The sequence below is a fragment of the Sinocyclocheilus grahami genome, unplaced genomic scaffold (genome assembly GCF_001515645.1).
Source record: "Sinocyclocheilus grahami isolate Dianchi unplaced genomic scaffold, SAMN03320097.WGS_v1.1 scaffold2207.1, whole genome shotgun sequence".
Classification (NCBI taxonomy): Eukaryota; Metazoa; Chordata; class Actinopteri; order Cypriniformes; family Cyprinidae; genus Sinocyclocheilus; species Sinocyclocheilus grahami.
Genome location: NW_015507386.1, coordinates 17,298 through 27,386, shown reverse-complemented (window position 1 = coordinate 27,386; position 10,089 = coordinate 17,298). Strand labels below are relative to the sequence as shown.

Genomic DNA, 10,089 nt, shown 5'->3' with positions numbered 1-10,089 from the left:
AGAGAGAGAGAGTGAGAGAGAGAGAGAGAGAGAGAGAGAGAGAGCTTCGACAGGAAATGAGATCGCAGGAAAGGAATTCCGACTGCATCCAAGATGTAGTTTAACGTCTCTAAACATGAGGACCACATGTTCCACAGACTCAACCAGCTTTAATAGAGTCACAGAAACGGTAAACGGATGCTGTTACAAAAGACATAGTCCAGCCAAAAATGAAAAAAAAGTGTGCTCACTCTCAGGCCATCCAAGATCAGGATGAGTTTGTTTCTTCATCAGGTTTGTAGAAATGTAGCATTGCATCAGTGTCTCAGCGATGGATGCTCTGCAGTGAATGGGTGCCGTCAGAATGAGAGTCCAAACAGCTGATAAAAACATCACAATAATCCACAGCACTCCAAAAAAGCTGAGACAAATCCAGCATTAAGAAGTTTTTAACTAAAATACATAGTCCACAATCCATAATAAGGCATCCTCCAGTAAAAAAGAGCATCTGCTGTTGTCTCTCACATCAAAATCCAGCCACATATTAGTTTAGAGCTGTTTAAACGCTGCTTGATCTGTGCAGATTTCTCTCAACACTGATTTACAGCAGGAAGCGTTATTATGGATTATGGACTCGTATTTGAGTTAAAAACGTCTTAATGCTGGATTTGTCTCAGCTTTTGTCTTCTCCAGATGTTCACTGATGGACTGGAGTGCTGTGGATTATTGTGATGGTTTTATCAGCTGTTTGGACTCTCATTCTGACGGCACCCATTCACTGCAGAGCATCCATTGCTGAGACACTGATGCAATGCTACATTTCTACAAATCTGATGAAGAAACAAACTCATCCTAATCTCGGATGGCCTGAGGGTGAGCACATTTTCATATTTGGGTGAACTATTGCTTTAATGCCATCACAACAAAAAAGAGATAGTTCACGAGTCAGCATTTACTCTCCCTCATCTCATTACTAACCTGAATGACTTTCTTTCTTCTGTGGAGCACAAAAGTAGATATTTATCACAATGTTCACGCTGCTCTTTATCATACGGTGACTGCAGACAGTAAACAGATGCTGTCAAGCTACAAAAATCCATATGATCCGTGTGCTGTTTAAGAGAGAAACCGGCCCAAATTCAAATATTCCTCTCCACTATATTTCAACTCGTATTTGCATTTCCAATTTTACGCAACATGTTCAGTTCAGCTGAGAACCAATGTTCGTTCAGTTTGAGGAAACAGAGAGAATTTGAATAATTCCTTTGATGTAAAACAGATCAACACATCCACACCTGTCATTTTAAACACTTTAAACATCATCATTTTGTTTGGATGTTTAATCATTTTTAAAGCGGCAGTGTGTCATTTCTGTTCCACAAGCATCATCAAACAGACCAGACTGTGTTCAAACAGGTTTCACAAACACTGTGAAAGTTTGAGAGTCGCAGGCTACACCCGATTACTCTCAACAAGCCATGCATCAAAACAGGAAGTGGGTGTAGAATTTAAATGGCATTTCCTTCACAAGCTTGAGAGTGAAACCAAAACACCCTGATGATAATGGTGATCCTCTCTGGACTGATTTACACTTTACATTCACATTTATGCATTTGTGACCCTGGAGCACAAAACCAGTCATAAGAAAGCTGAATAAATCATCTTTCCATTGATGTATGGTTTGTTAGGATCGGACAATATTTGAAAATCTGGAACCTGAGGGTGCAAAAAAATCTAAATATTGAGAAAATCTTCTTTAAAGTTGTCCAAATGAAGTTCTTAGCAATGCATATTACTAATCAAACATTAAGTTTTGATATATTTACGGTAGGAGATTTACAAAATATCTTCATGGAACATGATCTTTACTTAATATCCTAATGATTTTTGGCATAAAAGAGAAATGTATAATTATGGCCCATACAATGTATTGTTGGCTATTGCTACAAATATCCCCCAGCGACTTAACACTGCTTTTGTGCTGCAGGGACACAATTATGATGCATGCAAGGTTGACACGCTTTCAGTAAGTTTGTTTTCTGAGGATCAAACCATTAGAGTCATTCTGTAAATAAAAAACACACAAACGATTCTCAAGCGACTATCCTGAGCTGTAGATCAACTTTACTAAATGACTGAGCACTGAGCAGGAGAGAGAGAGACAGTCATTATACACGTTTACAATCATTCTGCAACAAACTAAATGAGAAAGTGCAGTTCCAGTGGTGAGACAGCAGCAAATTATACAGTGAAGATGATAGCGCTGAAGTTAAAGGACTAACTACCGGTTAAACACAGATTTAACCTCCAGCTTCCCAGCATGACATGAAATAGAAACCAGATGAAATGTGAAATGTTTCCTAAAAATAGTTACACATTTAAACAATGTGTAAATATGAATGATATATAATGTAATGTATGTAATGTAATTAATATAATATCAAATTCTAAAAATAAGAATGATACACTAAAGAATTAGTGCATTTGCTTAATTTTTACTCAAGAAATTGCTAGTAGTAATATTTACAAATCATTTCAAAGAAACTCAAGTAGCACACTGAAAAATGTAAAACGTCATCCAATAATATTTGTTTTAATTAACTTGGAAAACTCATTTTTACAGTGTATTTAAGATCAATTCTTTTTATCACAATTATTAAAGTATAATATTAATATAATGCATGTGCAATGCAACAACAAAAATTTATTCTCTTCAATTGGATTTGTTACAAAAACACTTTGAAAGGAATTCATAACATTGTCTTGTACATGTTATTACTGGTAAAACAGGTAAAGTTATATTAATATTATTTGTGACAAAAATAATGAACACCTTAATATATACTTATATACTTAACACCTTATATATTGTTTAAAAATGTGTTATTATTCAACTGATTGTTCAGACAACTTGTTTTGCACATGCTAGTAGCCTAGTCTTGCAATTATGGCTTTGCTGGTCCAGAAAGCGTGCAGTAACAGTTATATTGTATGTGCTCTGTTAATTTCTGAAGGGCGTTCGTCTGTTAGCCCTCATGTACACCGGGGCGCTCCAGCGAGAGCAGGAGGTGGAAACGGAAAGAAAAAATACGATGCAGGTGGAAACCCTGCAGCACAAAAGCAGTGTTAAGTTGCTGGGGGATATTTGTAGCAATAGTCAACAATACATTGTATGGGTCACAATTATACATTTCTCTTTTATGCCAAAAATCATTAGGATATTAAGTAAAGATCATGTTCCATGAAGATATTTTGTAAATTACCTACCATAAATATATCAAAACTTAATTTTTGATTAGTAATATGCATTGCTAAGAACTTCATTTGGACAACTTTAAAGATGATTTTCTCAATATTTAGATTTTTTTGCACCCTCAGATTCCAGATTTTCAAATATTGTCCGATCCTAACAAACCATACATCAATGGAAAGATTATTTATTCAGCTTTCAGCTGATGCATACATCTCAATTTCACAAAATTGAACCTTATGACTGGTTTTGTGCTCCAAGGTCACATATTCCAAGGAGACTTGAGAACACCTGATCATGTCAACAGGAATGTGTGTGTTGAGGTTTACATGAAAACACTGTGAATTCGAGCGAAGCACAAAGACAGGAAACCGCCTCATTTATTACACTCATTACGCTTTGATGGTTTTCCCAAATACTCCAAAACCACTACATTTCTCAGCAGTATTCCTGGAAAACGAGTCCAATCCGTGCGCCTGAGTCATCGGCGGTCCTCTGGAGGATAAACAGCGTCTGTGACGTCACATCCCCTGTGAGCCGAGTTAAACATTACTGAAGAGGAAGAGTGGCGTGTCATCAGACGCTGCCTCATACTCCACATAAACGCAGCCCTGACCTCCTTCAGACACAGCGCTGGGCCTGTTTCTTTATCCGAAGGCGGCACAAATAAACGTCAGACAAACCTCAGTTCGACTGACCGCACTCCTCCTTAACAACACAAACCACACGCTCTGAAAGCTCCTTCTGTCCTGGTGTACTACAGGCTTTATTACATAATTAAACGACTACTGGCAAGAGTTTGGAAAATTAAAACTATAACAACAGCATAAAATAACAACCGAACAGACCACTGACTACTAGTTAACATTAACTAACGGCACGCATGGACTAGAGAGGATGCCAGCTGAAGAGAAAAGTTGTTTCTGAGCAAGTTATTGCATTTCTGATGAAAGATTATGAAGATGTTTTCCTGCAGAAAAGAGTCAGTTACGGCTTCATGATATCGGGAAAAAGTCTAACTGTGACTTTTCTGATAAAAATTGCAAATCAAAGCTACTGGTTTGCTGTACTTATCAGTAGAGCTGCACAATTTGGCCAAAAAATGTATGCTTGTATATCAATACAAAAAAAATTTATCAAATAAATCAAATAAAAATATTTAAATAAAACATGAAATATAACTATTGTAATATTTTATTAAAATAAAACATAATAATAATATTATTATTATTACTATTATTGATGATCATGATAACATCAAATACAATATTTCTTAAAATAATATTACTGTTGTAATTTTTCACTGTAAAATAATTAATAATAATTCAAATAATTAAATATTTAAAGAACAAATATTGTAATATTTCACTGTAAAATAAAACATCCAGAAAATAAATAATTATATATTATTAAAGATTATATAATATCATATATATAATATTATTATTATTGATAATAGTAATAACAATAATAACAAATAGAAATATTAAAAACATATATATATTAATATTGTAATTTCATTGTAAAATAAAACCAAGTATTTAAGAAAATATAGTAATACAATTTTATATTAAAATATTGTTATTATTATTATTATGACAACACCAATATTTATGGTTGTTTTAGTTTCAATTCTAATAATAGTTTGGGAAGATTTCCATATGCATAGATTAATCGTACAGCTCGAACATTAATCCTTCACAATAAGATCATGACCATGAATTAAGAGAGTACACACAGTCACAGAAGAGGAAACAGCAACACAAATTCGTGATTCTCCACGTGACCGTCAAAGACAGTGAACTTCCATCTGGTTTGCATTATCCCGCTGCTTCCCAGGAGACCTCCTTCAGACACAGCGCTGGGCCTGTTTCTTTATCCGAAGGCGGCACAAATAAACGTCAGACAAACCTCAGTTCGACTGACCGCACTCCTCCTTAACAACACAAACCACACGCTCTGAAAGCTCCTTCTGTCCTGGTGTACTACAGGCTTTATTACATAATTAAACGACTACTGGCAAGAGTTTGGAAAATTAAAACTATAACAACAGCATAAAATAACAACCGAACAGACCACTGACTACTAGTTAACATTAACTAACGGCACGCATGGACTAGAGAGGATGCCAGCTGAAGAGAAAAGTTGTTTCTGAGCAAGTTATTGCATTTCTGATGAAAGATTATGAAGATGTTTTCCTGCAGAAAAGAGTCAGTTACGGCTTCATGATATCGGGAAAAAGTCTAACTGTGACTTTTCTGATAAAAATTGCAAATCAAAGCTACTGGTTTGCTGTACTTATCAGTAGAGCTGCACAATTTGGCCAAAAAATGTATGCTTGTATATCAATACAAAAAAAATTTATCAAATAAATCAAATAAAAATATTTAAATAAAACATGAAATATAACTATTGTAATATTTTATTAAAATAAAACATAATAATAATATTATTATTATTACTATTATTGATGATCATGATAACATCAAATACAATATTTCTTAAAATAATATTACTGTTGTAATTTTTCACTGTAAAATAATTAATAATAATTCAAATAATTAAATATTTAAAGAACAAATATTGTAATATTTCACTGTAAAATAAAACATCCAGAAAATAAATAATTATATATTATTAAAGATTATATAATATCATATATATAATATTATTATTATTGATAATAGTAATAACAATAATAACAAATAGAAATATTAAAAACATATATATATTAATATTGTAATTTCATTGTAAAATAAAACCAAGTATTTAAGAAAATATAGTAATACAATTTTATATTAAAATATTGTTATTATTATTATTATGACAACACCAATATTTATGGTTGTTTTAGTTTCAATTATAATAATAGTTTGGGAAGATTTCCATATGCATAGATTAATCGTACAGCTCGAACATTAATCCTTCACAATAAGATCATGACCATGAATTAAGAGAGTACACACAGTCACAGAAGAGGAAACAGCAACACAAATTCGTGATTCTCCACGTGACCGTCAAAGACAGTGAACTTCCATCTGGTTTGCATTATCCCGCTGCTTCCCAGGAATATGGAAAAACAAGCAGCTTTGCAGCTCATTCGGCCAAATCAGGAAGTGATCTGGAGCAGTTTCCTGTTTCCTCGTCGCTCCCTCTTCCAGAAGCTCCTGACCCCTGAGAGCCCGACAGCATTTCCTTTAGACACGAGCTCCGTTGGGAAACTCCATATACGTATGAGAGCCTTCCATCGACACTTCGGCCTGATGTTAGTCTGCTTACCGTGACACTACTCTTCACAGAGAACACCTATAATTCACTAAGACACGTCAGGATTCACCACTTCAGCAAAGAGACTTTGTGACCCATGCTGGCAAAATGAGTCTAAAAAATCACATTTTCAAAAAATTTGCTCTTTTTATTTTAACATTCTTAATATCTTCAAAATGATATACGACTTGTTTGAATCATCAGACGACTTCATTTGTCTTTTTTTTTTTTAAATATCGTATCGTGGACTTCATATTGCGATGTTATCATGCTATCGTTACATCCCTACCAAGCAACGTTGCATATTTTCCTCCGATTCTATTCTTAATAATAATTAATATATTATTAATCACAATATAGATATTTTTTAATTTTATATTTGTTATTAAAAATAAGAACAAAGATGCAAATAAACAGTAGTTTAATTAAGAGCAGCGAGTGATTTCGTCTTTTCTTTTAATGTCTGATTAACATTGAGACAGATCTATATTAAGACCTAATGTAATGCATGGCTCTAATATAATGTTACACTTCAGATTTTTCCCCAACCATTAAAAACGTTCATGTAAGACCTAACAGATGTTATTAAAAATAAGAACAAAGATGCAAATAAACAGTAGTTTAATTAAGAGCAGCGAGTGATTTCGTCTTTTCTTTTAATGTCTGATTAACATTGAGACAGATCTATATTAAGACCTAATGTAATGCATGGCTCTAATATAATGTTACACTTCAGATTTTTCCCCAACCATTAAAAACGTTCATGTAAGACCTAACAGATTATGTTTGTGTGAATCTCACCAAGACATATTTCGCAATAATGATTGTTTTATAGGGTCTTTATAGGGAGATCGGACCCTCGGAGAGGCGCGTCTTATGCACGCGCTTTGCAAATGTCAGTCAACGCAATTATTTTGTTTTCATCAGCATGGGTTTGAAAATCATATTTCACTGGTTTGGACTCATGCCATTGAGAATTTGATATGAATATTCACAAAGCTGGAATTCTGCGCTTTGCAACAATAGACATACAACTTGAAGGGAGCAGAGAAAAAGGTACGCCTCTCAGAAAACATACCAATAAAGATCACTTTATTATTTGGAGCATTGGGATCGCTAGAAAAGGGCTTAATGAACTTATTTTTGTGAAAACCTCAAATTCGACCAAAACTGACATTATTCACTTCTTTTGCCTGTAGCTCAAAATTAGACTCATTTTGCCAGCACGGCTCACATTTAAACACGATCTGCCCTGCAGATAAATCTCTTTACTGTCTATGAACAGTGTGCATGTGACTTAAATAATAACTTGGAGCAATGCAAAACAGCTGCGATGTTCGGCTGGTCTGTTTCACTGCAAGTCAGTCATTCGGTCTGATTCCTAAAGAGTGAAACACTGACTCTTCCATTGAACATTGATCTGTTTGTTTGAGCAATATGTTAACTTCAGATTAAACCAATTTTATGAGTTTGGGGCGGGGCTATCTGACTGACTGACCAATGACAGATGGGTGTTTGGAAACTGTTTGGAGAATTACAAAACTCTCATCATCAACCACCAACTATCATCCAGATATTTATTTAACATGCTAAAACGAAACATCAGATGCTCTCGCAGAACGGATGCGCTTCTCCAACCAATACAACAGCATTAAAAGAAAGCAAAAAGTATTCATCCGTCAAGGACAACTTCATAATGCAACAGTTGACTAGCTGAGACGACTGTCTATGAACAGTGTGCATGTGACTTAAATAATAACTTGGAGCAATGCAAAACAGCTGCGATGTTCGGCTGGTCTGTTTCACTGCAAGTCAGTCATTCGGTCTGATTCCTAAAGAGTGAAACACTGACTCTTCCATTGAACATTGATCTGTTTGTTTGAGCAATATGTTAACTTCAGATTAAACCAATTTTATGAGTTTGGGGCGGGGCTATCTGACTGACTGACCAATGACAGATGGGTGTTTGGAAACTGTTTGGAGAATTACAAAACTCTCATCATCAACCACCAACTATCATCCAGATATTTATTTAACATGCTAAAACGAAACATCAGATGCTCTCGCAGAACGGATGCGCTTCTCCAACCAATACAACTACAACAGCATTAAAAGAAAGCAAAAAGTATTCATCCGTCAAGGACAACTTCATAATGCAACAGTTGACTAGCTGAGACATTACTGTACATCTGCCCAATGGACACCAGACTTTCTGCAAAGCAGTGTGTGACGGCCGATAGCATCTACCACAGATGAGATTTCTCTCGAAGATCTCGCTGGTTTCCTCTGCTGTTTGAAGGTGCGTGACGTCACGTGGAGCACCGAACCGAAGCAGGACTGCGGCTACTTCTCCAAAACGTGCAATTCTGTCAAACGCTGGTGAAGCAATCGGGCTAAAAATACCAAACTGCGCAGCACAGGGATGTGAAGATGTTAGGAAACAACACTCTCAATCACGAATCACGCACAAATGGATTTGTTCCCATGTCTATATATCAATCTAATACCATCACTGTTGCCTATAAGTGTTGATTTAAGTATAATAACAATAATAACAAACACATTTTATTCATCTAAAGTAGAGAATAACTCAATTGCCCATTAAAGTACCATGCAAAGCCATCACTATACCATGGTATTGCCACAGTGGAGTTCTTTGTGTGTTAATAATAATAACAGTGTTATAAAGCGCTCATAATCATAACAAACACATTTCTTCATCTAAAGTGGAGAGTAACTTGATTGTTGCACTTCAAAATATAAAAGCCTGAGGAATTCCTGCCAAAATACTATATTACTAACATAAGGTTTATAATTGAAAATGGTCTCGTTTTGTTATTTTGTTTAATTTTCTTACTTTAATAACAGCAGCCGTTAGTAACAAATTACCAGGTATCACAAAAAAATAGCATATATTTTAAATTATTTTTATATTTTCCATTTGGCAATTTTGTTGTGTATTTTTATAATTTTTATTAGTCATTGTTTTTTTAAATATGTCTATTTATACATTTTTATATTAGTTGTTGTTTTAGTTATTTTAGTACAAAAACGTTTTTTTCAATGTACAACCCAAACTGAGTGATTTTTAAATGCAAAGCAGTTACACGACCTCCTATAAATGTGTTCAGCTGCACTGTGGTACATATGGAAATATGGAAGAGACTGATGCTCAGAGCCAAACACGTTCCCGGGTGTCGCACGGAGCACGTTTACTGTGCCATACAGAGATTAGATTAGACTTGCAGGACTGTGTGTGTGTGTGTGTGTGTGTGTGAGTGTGTGTGTGTGTGTGTGTGTGTGAGTGTGTGTTCTGCTTTAATCTGAGGCAAATAATGACGGCAGGACGGCAGCAAACACACATTCACCTCATGCATGACACCGGCGAAGAACCACACAAACACAAACGCATAATTTCACACGTCAAGCACACTCAAACAGAGACAAACACAAAGAGCATCTTCCCAGTGTTTATCATGTTTACATCAGTCAAGCCACACCGAGAACACACAACACACAGCCCGTCCAGGAAGAAACCCGCAAGCCTGTCTGTTCGAGTCGGGAGGAATGATTTCATCATAAGCATCTTGTTC

The 10,089-nt window shown here is 35.1% G+C and overlaps 1 protein-coding gene across 1 annotated transcript in view; it reads right to left on the bottom strand.

Moving 5' to 3' along the window:
- The window catches only part of LOC107574389 (ras GTPase-activating protein 3), a 52,100-nt gene that overhangs the window by 40,820 nt on the left and 1,191 nt on the right, over nucleotides 1-10,089 (bottom strand). The gene's annotated exons all lie outside the window — the stretch shown is intronic.